This window comes from Anopheles bellator, chromosome 1 (genome assembly GCF_943735745.2).
Source record: "Anopheles bellator chromosome 1, idAnoBellAS_SP24_06.2, whole genome shotgun sequence".
Lineage (NCBI taxonomy): Eukaryota > Metazoa > Arthropoda > Insecta > Diptera > Culicidae > Anopheles > Anopheles bellator.
This window is the reverse complement of record NC_071285.1, coordinates 15544023-15558672: the sequence shown is the minus strand read 5'-3', so window position 1 is coordinate 15558672 and position 14650 is coordinate 15544023.

Sequence of the window (14650 nt, the reverse complement as noted above, 5' to 3'; positions counted from 1 at the left end):
AATGATCCTTTGATGAATTGAAGAGACCTCCCAGGCACTGCCCTCGGGCTTGCCTGGGGGCGAAAATCATATGCATTTCAATTAGCGGCACATTGAAATTGGAAAACAAATAGCCCGGGGCTATTTGTGGGGTGCGAAAGCGTGTTCCGGGGCATATGGAGAGCGGCCCCCCCCAAAATGGATGTTTTATGCGAGATAATGTGCGCAGTTATATTACTTTTTATGAAGCCCGTAAAATCTCCCGGTTTGGTTCTTTGTTTCGGGCCGCATTAATTGATTTCCATTGAATATCCTCATTATGTTCGCGTGTACCGTGAGTTAAATAATGTAATTCAAAACAAATGGCCAAACAGGGCACGTAATTGATGCGTGTTTCTAAATAGTGTACCGCGAAACGGACTCATTAGCGCCCCTCCCGGGCAGACTGCAGCTTTGTGGATGCTCAATTTTAAAGCGAAAGCTCTTTTTTCGACCGAATGTTTCGCTGTCTCTTTCGCTCTTGCTGTGCGCGAGAAATAAAGGTCCCAGAATTAAGTGGCCCCCAAGGCACGTGGAGGTTAGTGGGCTACAGAAACAGGTAAACCTGGCCCAAGTTTAAATAAATCATCAAATTATTCGCAGGTTGTTGCGAGCGTCGCCGGTGTGCCCCATCACAAATTACCCAAAGTTATCTCGGCAAGACCCCGGTTTCGTCCGGGGGTCGCACACGCACTCGATAGGGACCTGACGGGGGCTGAAAAACGACACTCAAAACGGCGATAAACCACCTGCCTAAAGGGAGAGTCAACAATTTACATGATTGAATTTATGGCGGAAGGACACCTCCTCGAGTGGCGGGTTGGTTGGACCTGCCAGCGTTTTTTTTTTGTTCCGTATCTCGAACCCGGAACCGAAGTCATCTGTTTATCTGGCTCTCGTAAAGGGAGCAAATTAAAATCCAATTTGGATATACCGAGCCACCGCGTGGCGTGTTGTTTATGAGGTTTTAAACGCAGACGCAATGGGATTAGGGATTTCCGGTGCCCCATAGAGAAAGAAAGGTTGGGGGGGAATTTTAGATGTCGACCGTCACAATTTATATCGGTCCACCGGTTTCGATTTTATCACCCAGCGCGAAAGCTTTAAAAGGGGAATGGCTTGATCGGGGCTTCAATTCGTAGGTATAGCTGGGAAAAGCACACCGAGAAAGGGCACAGCTCTTCGGTACGCGGACAGGATCACGATCTGCCGACCACGAAACTACCTCAACGTGGTGCGTCTGTGGTGCGTTTGGGTCTATCTTTATTCACGGAATTCACTTTTTATGGTGCCTGCCAGAGGTCGTTAGCATTCCTTGGCGTTGCATACATTGTAAGGCATATTGACATTTCTGGAGCGCCCGGTTTGTTGGGCCGCCGCCGGTCACATAAATCTTCGTGTCATGCGTGCGTGTTCTTTCGATGATTTATTACGTGCCTTGGGACGGTAATGCCGTGTGTAACACGTGCCGTTAATTGATTATTGCTCGTATCGAATCGGGCACATTACGATGAAACACGTAACGGTCTGGTACTTTCAGTAACAGTTCACAGGCAGCGTACGTGAAAAGGGGGTGTATCTATGTTGTGAGCGATTTTACGAAAGAATTAAAGAAAAAAGGATGTTTATTCATGAGTTTGTCTACGATTTCGGGCATATTAATGTTCATACTGAAGCGGCATCGGAAGGAAACTGACGAAGCGACCCAAAGTGTGAAAAAAGGATTTTCCCCTTTTCTGTGGCCTTCGGACCCTTTGGAAGTTCTTTATGTTGTGCCGGTTCCGGCACCAACATGTAATACGTACATCCGAAACACTTGTTGTTGGCATTTTTTCACGCACGATCCCGATCGAGAAGCACTTTCGGCACACTAGGACGGGCTGGCCCGGTCCGGCCCGGGTTGGTAGGTGTTCTAATATACGGTTATCGTGGCCGGCCCGTCCCACGTAATGGCAACCCCAAACGGCCCATAATGATATTTAACCCATAGTTGGCGAGCGATTTTTATTGCCGTGCACACCAACCCTGTTTGCAAACGGTTTGAATCCGATCGCCCGTCGTCCTCGGGCCGATAAAAGGCGCACAATAAAGCAGCACGAGCACGGACCACCGGAAGCTAGAGCGCGGCAGGACCTATTCCCGGGCTGCCCTGGTGTTTGGAATTAGATTGCAATGAGCGCGGGGAATGTGTTGAACGTTCGTAACTAACCGGGCAGTTATGAACCCCCGCCGTGGGTATGTGAACAGTAAATTCACTGGTTTGGTTAGCTTGGCTGGTAATTTTGTCGCCTTGAAATTGGAAGCTTCTTCCCGTCCCGTGCCAGAGGGAGTCGATTTTTCTCCTATGTCCGGGTGTCACGAAACATACCAAAAAGGCTGAAAAGTATCTTTCGTCCTTGAATTTCCGAAACGTTGACACTCGAAACGTGCACCAGGAAACTTTTCATACGTGCCAGGGGGTTCGGTCGGGACTGGATTCGTGGATCGTTTTAATCCCGTGATAAGCACGGGACAGGAGAAGACAACTCGCCCCCGGGGGAATTCGTGACAGCGAACGCGTGTTCCAGGCGCAATCGTTATGCTAGAAATGTGTATGATTTAGTGCACATTTAACGACCAACCGTGTAGCGAATATCTCTCATTTGTCGATACTTTGCCACACTTTGTCCCCGCGCACGGTTGGCGAATGGTTACGGATACGGTTATGCTTCCATCAAACAACGGAACCACATCAAGCACAACACAACAGCCGTTGTTGTGTGAGGTCAAGGGAACGGAACGGTGTGGACTGTTGGCAGACATTAATACCCTGTCCGTGCTCTAACGCTGAACGGATGGACAAACCTGTGGCACCGAGAATCGGGGAGCATCAGCAGTCCCAGCATGTGCATCGCGTCCATCACCATGGAAGGCTACCATAACACGCGAGTTTATTGTAATGGAAATCCGTAATCTAACGGCAAGGATCAAACAGGAACGAGCACGAGATAGAACGTGTGGAAAAGAAGGATCGAGAGATAATTGACAATTAAAAGTAATGAGCCGTGCGGTGGGGACATCCTGGCGCTCTGTTTGGAGGCCATCACGGTTGACACCGTTTGACTTCCAGCGGGCAACCGATGGAGAGGATGAGCAGTTTCCAGGATCAAGTGACACTCATTCCCCCGATAGGGGACCCTGCGACGGGCGTCCGGTCTGTTTGTTTATGAATCGACTAGAGGAATCGGTTTTCCGTTGTCAAGCAGCTCTGCTTCGGCGTATGCTGCACTATGCTACGGAATGGGAAGGTTAGTACGCAAGCTTTTCACCAGCAACAAAAAAGAAGTAGAAAATCTGCCTTCAGTGCTTGCGGACGTGGAAAAACCATGGAAGGCACGTGTTGTGGTTGCAAATCGTACATGCGTCCGATAGGTGGAAGCCACCCATTGTTGCACAGCCATCGGGCCGTGGATACTAATTCCGCAAACGAAACGGGCTCACGCACCTTTGTCGAAAGCTTTCCAATTACGTGCATTACATACGTGACGCGCTCGCTTGATTGGCCAGGGGCCAGGTGTAGAAAAGTGATAAAAAATAGGTGAAGTTATGGTAACGAAGCCGGACACGATTGCAATCAGAGCGGGATTTATGCTGCCAAGCCGGGCGTGGGCTGCGCTTTTGGTACAACAACGCCATTGTCCATTTGGTGGGTTGTAATGAAATGTTCATTTTACTTGAATTTACTAGGCTGCCTATTAAATTCTGAGTCTCGATAACAGAGAACGCTGCTACGAGTCTATTTTTTTGTTTGTTATATTGGTACACTGTTCAAATGAAGTTGTGAAGTGTGAAGTATAAGGACTCTTCGCATCAGTTTTTTTGGGATGCAAAAGGAATTTTATTACCGCATTACTTGCAAACCGGTAAAACAATAAATTTTGGCTATCGCTGAAAACTTTTAAACCATCTGAAAGAGAAAACTCCTGAAAAAAAAACCCGGTTTGCCGAAGAAAAAACATCCTTTTCCACCCGGTCACAGGAGTATTTTGAAAATGGTAAAAATCCTTGAATTAGAGTTCGAATTGTTGCAGTATCCACCAGATTAGCTTCCATCTGTTTTTAGACCCCACAAAAATCATGCGTGAAAAGCTTTTTTCATCAAATGATGACGTCATAACAGCTGCGGAAGCGTATTTTAAAGTCCTTCCAGATTATCACTTCAGGGACAGAATTCTTAAATTGAAGTCTCGTTGAATCAAGTGCCTTGATGTTCAGGAAGGCCATACTGAAAAAAGGTTATTCCATAAAAATGTGTTTTCTTATCTTATTGAGTATGTGTTTAAACTTTTTTTCCCCGATCAGTCCCGAAGTGGAAAAAGTTTCAACCCTTTATTCACAATCAAACAGGTTAATGAGGAAATGCTTTTCCTCTTTCGTTCCGACTTTAAGGGTCTAAGCTTGGAGGCTTTCTATCAACTCACTCGTCTTCGATGGGCAGTGCATCATCTTTAGTGTAAAACTTTAAGTTGGCTCTATTAAAATAAGCATTTTATAGTAATTTAATTGAGTTTTTTTCTATTCGAGTTATAGATCATCATTTTTAGCTATTTTTAAATTTATTTTACGACCCCCTGTGGCCCCCGAGTTGATTGGCCCGAGTGGTACCCCACTTCAGATGGGGTCGCCTCGTTCGGATCCGTGGCGAAACCGTTGAATCTTGGAGAAATTCTTACCCGCGCTTATCGCTTTAAAACACTCCCGACCCGACCGGTGGCCACAAATTGCACAATAAATGTCATTGTTGGAAATTTGCGGTCGAACTTGGTCCTTGGTTCTTGGGCTGCCTTGGGCGGCGCCGAACGGGAACACAATAATAAATAATAATCACCAGTAATGACTTTACAATGGCGCTGCTAGCTATCTCTTCGCTGCGGCCCTCCCCCCAGAGGGACACTGCCTGTGGCGCTGCAGGGTTCTCAGCGCCCGGGATAGTTTATTAGGAAGTTCCACAAAGTTGGCCGCAGCTTAGGGAACTTGTCAGAGATAAGGTAAGCGCTTCGGTATTAGTTTACTTCGATTACATCCTCGTCCCGGGTTAGGGTCAGTTAAACCCCGGTGCGGTCGGTGTAAGTAACGTTCTTGGGGGATGGTCCACTGACTGCGTAGGTCTGGCCCGTTCTGCGTTGGCTCGTTGTTTAAGTGGCTCCGGCTTCACTTTTGTATACTTTTCCTTGCGGATAGGATAATCCGGGTGTAGAACAAGGGGGCCCAGCCTGGGCCGGATTTGCTGATGGTCGTTTATCGTCGCGTAGAGTTACAGCTAAACTTTCACCAATCTTCCCGGTGGCTACATATTGCCGGAAATTCAATCCGGTTAGGTATTTAGGTACCCGATTTTAGTTACTTCAATTGTTGCGGTGGTCTGTGGTTTCTCAAAGCTGGCGTGAAACCATGAAATTACCTAGTTTAAAACAAATCATCATGCCCCGGCCAGTCCTCCCCGATCGGACAGCCCGATGAAAGGGAAAAAGGGATAATTTACCCGGCCGCCATCTGCGACCTGCGACGGCGGGGCCTGTTGGGTCCTGGGCCCATGGTGCATCACAATTTATCGTGCGTGCTATTAGCTGCTGACTAATCACGTTTGTTGTGGTGGCATTGTTGTTGCTGCTGTGGGGATAAACTGTTGGCACAAGGGCTTAGACAACGGGCCCTCGGGGCTGGCCCGGCCGTTTGACCTGTCAATCCAGCCCGGTGTGGTTTTCTTGGCCAGGACACATTAGTTATTGTGCTTAAGGCCTCGTAGTGGTGGTGCACGTAGAGTACGTCTCCCGGTTGAATTCTTTCCCGTTTTCTCTCCTGCTGCGCCATGGTAGGCTATCTCTGGGGGCGACGATCGGTGACACGCAAGCAAGGAAACCGGCAACATAATCCTCGATCATTAATTTCCTCCAGCTGTGCAGCTGTGGTGAATGCTCTCTTGCTGACCTTTTTAGCACACACATACACATACACTCTGCTGTGGGGGCCACAGGACCGGGGGCGTGGTGGGACCGAGAAGACTGCGGGGCCCCCGCCACGCGCGGGAGATGAAAAGGATAAATGGGTGGACGGAGCCTGCAAAGCCTATAATTTTCCCGTGACCTTTAATTAGGGCCGAAGCTTTGAGCGACAAATGACTCCATTTCCGTACGCTGTCGTTCGGTTTTCAATCGCCCTGTACGATGGGCTGTTAATTTATAAAACCTGCTACCGACGGGCGGCGGACGGGTGGACTTTACCGTCGGGTTAGCGCCGAGGACCCGGCTTTAATCTTCAAATAATAGTCGATAAGCTGGGGATGGGAAAATTTCACAAAACCAACGTCCTTACGGGGTGATGGAGGGAACAGTGAAGGACACGCATTTTATAGACATTTTACAAACAGTTGTAATTTAAAGTACCTAACCTCGCTGGTCGGCTTTAAGTGAATACTTTCGAACTGATTGCAAATACTTCTAACAATTGGAAGACGGCATTAATATGACACTTGCGCAAGGCTTATCAACGACAATGTGCTTCCAATGATTCATTCAACAATTGACGGGAATCCCTTTTTATTGGCCATCATTGTATCGCAGCATTGTCATACTAATTTCGTAGCGTTCTTTTATGGTGCAGGTCGGCAATCGCTTAACGAAGCGCCTTTCATCATCGATTACTTTCAAAGTTTTCCGCCCGATTGCGGACCGGCACGCATCACGAACATGTGGAGCCGATTACCGTAATGGGTTGCGCGCCAGAGGGCACAGTTTCCCCCATTTCCCAGGACACACCGTATGGTTCGCAAATGGATTGAAAATCCATCAATTAACTACAAATTCAATCACTGCACAAGAGTTTCCCGTGTCCCGTGTCTGCGTGGGCCCGTGGAAATCCCTTAAGCTGCGAGAATGGGCGGTCTGGCCTGGCTCGCCAGCATGCAACTGATGCGTTCCGAACAACCGCAACATTCCATCCGAAAGGGAGAGGTGGTCCGAGGTGCGAGGTGGCAGCGATGCGTTACTTCCGAGGGTTTTCGCTCATGCGATTGTTATACTTCCTTCCGGTCCGTGGTCTGCGTCTAGTTTCGATTTCTCCGACGGCTTACGGAACTCTTGCGCTCCCGATGGCCCACATGCTCGTCCTGCTTTTCCACAGGGTGGGGCGGATGGTTGTCAGAGGGGGCCCGGGGGCCCGATTCTTTTCGGTTACGGTTTGATGCGTAACAAAAGCCACGGCTTCGCCTGGGCCGTTCACCCTCTGTTGCCGTTTTGGCCTCTTTTGTAAGCCCCGTTACCGCATGGTTTTTGCCACTGATTCTGATTCGCAGGAAACTATTATCCTGGGAGCTTTTCCTTTTTAATGCTACATTAGGTGGCCCGATGGCGCCCGGCGCGCTCCGGAAAGGGGATTATTCTTCTTTTCCGCTCGTTTGGGTTTCTCCTTTGGGGGGGCCAAAAATACTAATCACGGTCCCACAGTGGGTTGGGGATGCGTTTGCTTTCTGGAAGGAGTCGTTTCCGTACATAAATAGGATAATAATGGAACTCCTTTCACGGAGTCCTTGTTTCATTTGTAACGCTTGGTGCTTCCACTATACCCGCTATCTGTTGGCGTGTTACGGAACCGGAGCCGTCTTATGCCGGTCCTTTTTTCTAATATTGATGTCCGAAACATAAAAGAAAATCTCAAATATGTCGCATCCGCTTGCCGTAAATGTAATTCTCGAAACTTGCTAAGCTTCGTTAAAGAGGCACAAACGACCGGACCGACCGGACCGGAAACTGGAGATCTCTGCCCTCTCGGTGTTACGAAGCGGACACAGCCCTGAACGGGGTTTATTTCCGGTGGTGTTTCCGCATTTTCCACCCGGCCTTCGGTGGCCGAAACCGGACCAGAACGTCTTAATAAAATTTATGACGAAGCCATGAGGCATCACAGCGCAACTGAGGCGGCATCAATGCGACAGCCGTACCGAACCTGAAACCGAGCCGGGCTGTCGGGTTTAACAACATTTGTCCGATCCCATGCCGCGTGTGACGAAAGATTGAGTCCTTTTTCGGGGGGCCCCAGGAAAGGTCCTTCGGCATGCCTTTTTCAGTGCCATCGGTGCCTGTTAACATCCTGATTATACGCGGTGGCTGTGTATGATCCAATGGCCCCGGTCGTAAGCCGACGGAGTGAGACGGCGCGGGGAACCGTTTGCGGTCGAGTGTGGAAATTTTGTGGCAAAATGATTGAATGTTGCCTGACGGCTCCCCTCGTGCCGGTCTCGGGGAGGATTGGGCTGGAAAATTGTGGAACTATTGGCCCCCCCTTTCTGTGCTCCTGTGCTGCGTGCGGACAGATAACCTAACGATGATATGCGGCTGCTTAAGCCGTGGCCTCCGCCTATCCTGAGCGAGTGGGCGAGATGGGCTATTCGTAAGGGGAAATGCCATAGTCAGTGGCATGCCGTCAGAGGAATTGTATATTCAATTGGTAGAATTATGGGTTTACCAGAAATCGTTTCGCTTTCTGCAACAAGCAGCTCAAACCTCAAACATCCTGAAGCATCCCGTCCCAGGAGCTCATCGGAGTCGGAGCTTCAGACGAGCGAGTGGCGAGAATAAATTGTTCCCTCGTTCGACGCATTTTGGATACATTTTTCACCCATCGACGGTCGGCATTCCGGGGCGAGTGGAAAAACATTCCCCCCCACCAGGGGCCGGAACCTCCGAGATCCTTGTTGGTAATCGGGCCAAAACGGGACAGCAAAACACGCTCACGTTCCGATTCGATGTTATCTTGTAAATTGTACAGCCTCGGCTCTAGGGTCGCCTGGCCAGCCGAGCGCTCCGATGTTTGATACTTGTCTGGCAGAATGAATGAACGAGTATTAAAAGGAAATTCTTCACTCACGGAACCACGGACGGACGGGCGGAAAAGTATCGCCGGGAGAAAACGGGAAAAAAGAGAAAACGCACATCAAGCCAGCAGGGTGGCAGCCGGGTGATAAAAAATGGCGCGCTGCTCGGTTGTTGCTGTGAGGTTTTGTTTTCTTCTAACGAAGTCAGAAGAATGGCCCAAGATAATATCCTTCTATTTATTAGAAAACGAATCGAAGTGGCACGAGCGACCGGTGGGATCGGTTTGATTTGTGGAAGGTGATTTACGAGGCGAAAAACCTCGGCCGACGCCCGGCCACCATCGAACAGGTCCGCGCGAAGGGTGGCGTTTTCTGGCACCATTTTTTGTTTTCGGATTTGTTCGCTATGAAAAATGATCATTTGCCTATCATGGGAGCGTTTGAAGGAAGTTGGAGGAAAAAAAACGTTTGCTACAATAAATGTTAAAGCTAACGCTTATAACTCTATACAATGGGAGCGATCGGTTAACTTTATCGGCTGAAAACTTTAACGTATTAGCTGCCGTGTCGGGTGGATCTTCTTCGCCCGGAGAAAGGCGCACAAAAATCCAATAAATATAGATTGTTTCGATGACGGCAGTGGCGGCATTACCCGCTCCTCAGAGACAGCCCGATAAGAAGTGCTTAAGGAAGAGCTATTTTTCCATCGTCTTATCTGCTCGGTTCGCAGCGCACAGCCCGGCGCCGTCGAGGAAACCCGGCAGCCGGAGAGCCGTTTCGAGCCAACGAGATTCCGGCCGGCACACTCATCGGATAATATGTTGTTAGTTTACAGGTGAGCGAACGGTAGGCTCCCGGAGGTATTCGGAGCTCGCGTCTACCGTTAACCGAGTTAACGAATCGCTTGAACGTTCGACGTTCCGAACTTCTCCAAGTTGAAGCCTTGAAACCAATGGCTTCAATTCTGCGCCGAACCCGATAAGAACACGCAGATAATGACAAAAATTATGCTCCCCGAATTTGTGGCCGGGAATGGAGCGAAAGTTCAAAGGCAAGATGGGAATTCTGGAGTGTTTGTTGCTGGCCGGCAGGGTCAGTGTTTTTCCACCACTTGACCTGAGTCTAGACGGTGATACAACGTCCCAACACTGGCCGGAAGATGTCCTTAAGCACTGGAGAAAGTAGATGCGAACGAACGAATGAATGAAAAACAACAAGAATGGTGACAGAAGGTTACAGCGCACGGCAGATGGGGGCCATCTGGTTCATTAAAAGTTAGGGTCCTTTGGAAAACACATATACACCCAAAACCGGTAATATGCAGAGATCCAACCGTGGGCCTCTTCCCAACGGATGAAGTTTGATCCGGACAACAACTTGTCGAGCTGCGCTGCGCGTCTCTCTGTCTTTCTTAATGGCAACTTTTAGGACGCGCTGCGGTGCTGAGGTGCCAGTGCTTTGGGGTCCGAAAAGAATCTCGAGAGAACGGCCAGGAACAAAATCGACACGGCACCACGGTTAGCCATTAGTCACCGAACATGACAGCTAAATTGTGTCCCCCGGGGACCCGAAGGCCAACCTGAGCCTACTTCCTTGTCGTGCGTGCAACCCACGGCGGCTTTCATCTTTTCGGGGGTCGCTTTCCGGGAAAGTCGAAGATGAAACTGTCAAACTGAGCCGGTCCCCGTGGGATTCCAACGGGTTGAACGGGCGATATTTGACACCTAACTGCTCCGTGCCGGGGCTAATGGGCTAGGTTTTAGAAGTTTTTCGATCCTCGCACGGACGATGGGCCGTTTTGGGGTGGCCGCTCCTTTTGTCGCGTCTAATCATCGTCTTCCGGCAACGGGGCCATAAAATGGCGGCGACGGCTTCTCGCTGGCGTCTTTATAAAAATCCCTGCAAAGTGCCATAAGATAAGGCACCCGAATGGTCCTCCTGCTGTTGGGGTCAGCTTTTGGTCCGGATGCCGGCGGGATGTTAATAAGAGTGTGTTACGTCGAGCGTCGTTAGTGCAGGCGTTAGCGTTAAGGCCACCGTTTTGCGCGATGTGCCGTCTAATGCCGTGATAATTGACAATTTAAAATAATGATACCTCGGCACCTGGCGCAAGACGTGGCTTTGGAGCTTTTTGTGGCAAAGCCAGGACCGACTTGCTGCAAGAGGCAATTTTGGAATGGATTTGAAAATTCTGCAAATCTACCTTGAGGATTCGTCTTCCGCGAGGATAGAAGCTAGGACTACGGAATCATTTCTTCATTGTCGCGTCGTTACCACACCCGGCACAGCAAAGCACAGCAATGCGCTATCCAGTTAAGCAAATGGTGTTAGGCGTAATTAGAGGCTTAGAGAGCGTGCTGTCTTAAAGTGCCATTTTTTATCCGGCTTTTGCCTACAATAATGCTTCAAATAAAGTTAAACAAAATGTGCCTGCTTTCTCTATCATGGAATTGGAATTCTCCACGTCAACAATTGGATTTTCCAATCAAAATCCTTTTAAATTAACACAAGGGCAAGGGCATAACATAAATTACCGCTACGCAGCTTTGTTGTGAATCAAAGCCTTTTTTGCAACTAAGCCGCCCGGTTTTGAGTGCCTCTCCATAGGCGGATGGCATAATTTTATGTGTTTCTATGTTGTCTGCCCTCGTACTTCAATCATGGCGAACTGAAACACGGATTCGACACAATTAGAGCACGTCCCTGACTTAGTGGAGTGGAAAGTTCCCCGAACAAAAAATGGGCCTGACGATGGCTCACCAATATTTCCATTGTCGTTCATTGTGCATTTAACGTCATCGATACTGATCCAATAGTCGGCCACCGTGCTTGAAACGATGGTAGTTTATAGTCGACCCGTGAGTGTGTTCGCGCGATCGGAAAGTGGAAATATTGCGCGTTGCACCATGAAGCGTGTCCCGATTGTCACGTACGATGATAAATTCGAGCAGCTTTCAGCCTGGGAATGGCTTCAACGGTACGGTTGTTCTGTTGACAGAGTAAGAACGTCGTTGAAACAACAAAATCTCGACGATTGGTCCAGGTTGGGCCAAACAATGGGTAAATTCATAAATACAATCTACTCCATCGTTCACCTCGAGATCGTGTGGAGTGTAAACTTTGTAGAGTGATTCCACGCAAAAATGGAGCTCCGAATATAGCCGCAGCCTTTTCGAGTTTTCACTGAAAAATGATATGCGCAATTAATGGCGCGAGACGAATCAAAAGGTCAAATTTAGCGTTAGCGAATCCTGCTTGACGATCCAGGTGCTTGTTTTGTACAATTTACAAAGTTCACAAGGGAATTCTACGATTAGTTGTGATCGTTTCTAATTAGTACTTCTTAATGACCACAAGAGGCGCAGCAGACCGAAACCATCTTCACACCTAACAGAAACCGGATATGTTCTAATATGATATGTTGACTATCGATTCCGCGAGCCGATTCACACCTAAACTCGTTTGCTAAGGTGGTATAATCTCTATGGACGATGGGATCGTGGATAGTTTCAGCATTTGTTGTTGGAAGAGAGCATGAAATTGATGAAGGGTTGGATCAAATGCACTGTTGCACTCTTAGGTGGTCATTACATGTATCGGAAATTAAAGTGGTCAATCATGTTGGAAAGTTGGTTTTGGCTTGTTCAAGGGATCTCACTCTTAATGCTCGATTTCGATGCTACACAATTCAAACAGCACAACGGTATATGTTTTCGACTGAAGCAAGTAGAGGGTTGGATAATCAATAGGGTTAAGCGAAGCCATACGCGAACCGTAGTAAAGTTTGAGTTGGTTGTTGGTTGAGAATTAAAAAACTTCTCTCAGGGAGGAGACACGGTTCGTGCACAGTGAGGGTTTAAGATTCGATTCAGAGGAAAAAGATGATTACAATAACGAAGGAAGAATCTAACAGATGTGGCACATTCAGAGAATGAACTCAGGACGAAGCACTATGAGCTATTCCGACTGGTCGATACTAGGACCAGTTACAACTGAATGAATACTGGGGACCTTCGTTAGCAACAAATGATACAATTGTTATCAATTGATTTTATCAACTTTGGCAGTTCAGCATAAAAATGGGTTGCTTTGCCACGTCTAAATTAGGTTTTAAATTAGAATTTAGTTAATTATCAATTATTTCCAAAGGGTAAAAACAAGCAATGAAGTGCGACCGGTTATTTTAACCAGGAACGGAACCAGGATCAGGAACGCCTGGTCTCTTGTAAAGCACGTAGATCACAAAATGCATTAACAACATTTAGATAAACCTAGTACGTCAGCTAAAGGCCCGTTGATAGAGCATTTGGTATCGCTCGTCACTGTCACGCAGCAGGCCTGGGTTCGAATACCAGAACCGGTTGTCACTCAACCGGTCATGGTTTCGATTCCCGACAGGAAGCTTGGCGCGGGGCTAACAACCCCGCCCGTAATAACGAATCATTGCGAATAGCACCAGAGATTAAATTTGTCTCTAGTGCAGACCAAGACCGCTCAGGGGCTGTCGCCGAATAAGAAGAAGTACGTCGTCTGGAAGCTTCTTTGGATCGGTGTGTGATCAGTTCGAGTTTGTGCTTCTCAGTGATCAGACGTACAAGAGCCGCCAGCAGAGCAAACCTGCTTTCACCAGCAAAAGAAACATGTTCGGATTCTCTGAACCTGAACCTGTTCCGACCGATCTTCACCACAGTCGACGAAGAACCCTTCGATCGGAACGATGGCTAATTTTGTTCATACTCTTTTGTGTTCTGTCTGAAAAGGCGAGGGCCTTCTCTACCAGCAGGCATCTTGTTTGTATGTTCAACGAGCTCAAACCTAAATCTACAGAGTACCGTATCGAAGACACTCCGGTGGACCTCTGTACACATGTGGTATACATCGGCGCTGTAATCGATGCAGAATACCTTGAGCTGACGCCGCATGATAAAAAGGTTGATATACAGGCGAAAGGCTTTCAAGAGTTCGCTGATCTAAAAAAACGACGGCCCGATGTAAAGCTTTTGTTGGGAGTTAACAAATTATCAGAGAAAACTTTTCAAAAGATCACTGCCTCAAGGAACACACGCAAAAACTACATCGACAGTGCTATTCGTTTGTTGAATCGATATAATTTCGATGGACTAGCGTATAAATGGTACTATCCGAAAGAAGTAATACATAGTTATGCTACGTTAAATGAAGAAACGAAGCAAGCCTTCAAGAGTGCCGGACACGACTCGTGGACAGTTTCGGTGTTCGTTGACGGAACAGAGAAATTCATCGGAGCAGGACTTGACCACAGGCGCATCTGCCAGTGAGTAGCAGTAACCGTTTGGTGTTCATTACATCAGTCAGAAAAAATGTGATTATGTTTCTAATCCTTAGAACGGCTGATTTCGTTCACCTCCGAGTATGGCGTAAACCTGAGTACACAAAAAAATTCACGGACGTCCCTTCTCCGATGAACCGGCGAAACTTCGACAGAGGTGAGCTTATGCAGTACAACGTTGTGGACGCGACAAGAAACTGGATCAATATCGGATGTCCCAGAGAAAAAATACTACTGAAAGTTTCGTTAAATGGTCTGATTTTTGATTTGGTTGACAAGGACAAGCGCGATCTTAATTCTCCTAGCTGTAGTTCTCCGGATTTGGTGCCGTACAACAAAATATGCTCCCGACTGGACAAAAAACTGGAGAAGGACAAAAAGAACTGGGTTAAAGATTGGGACGCGCAAAGTATGTCACCGTACGCAATATCCGGGAACAAGTGGATTGGTTATGAAAATGAAGATTCTCTCGAAGA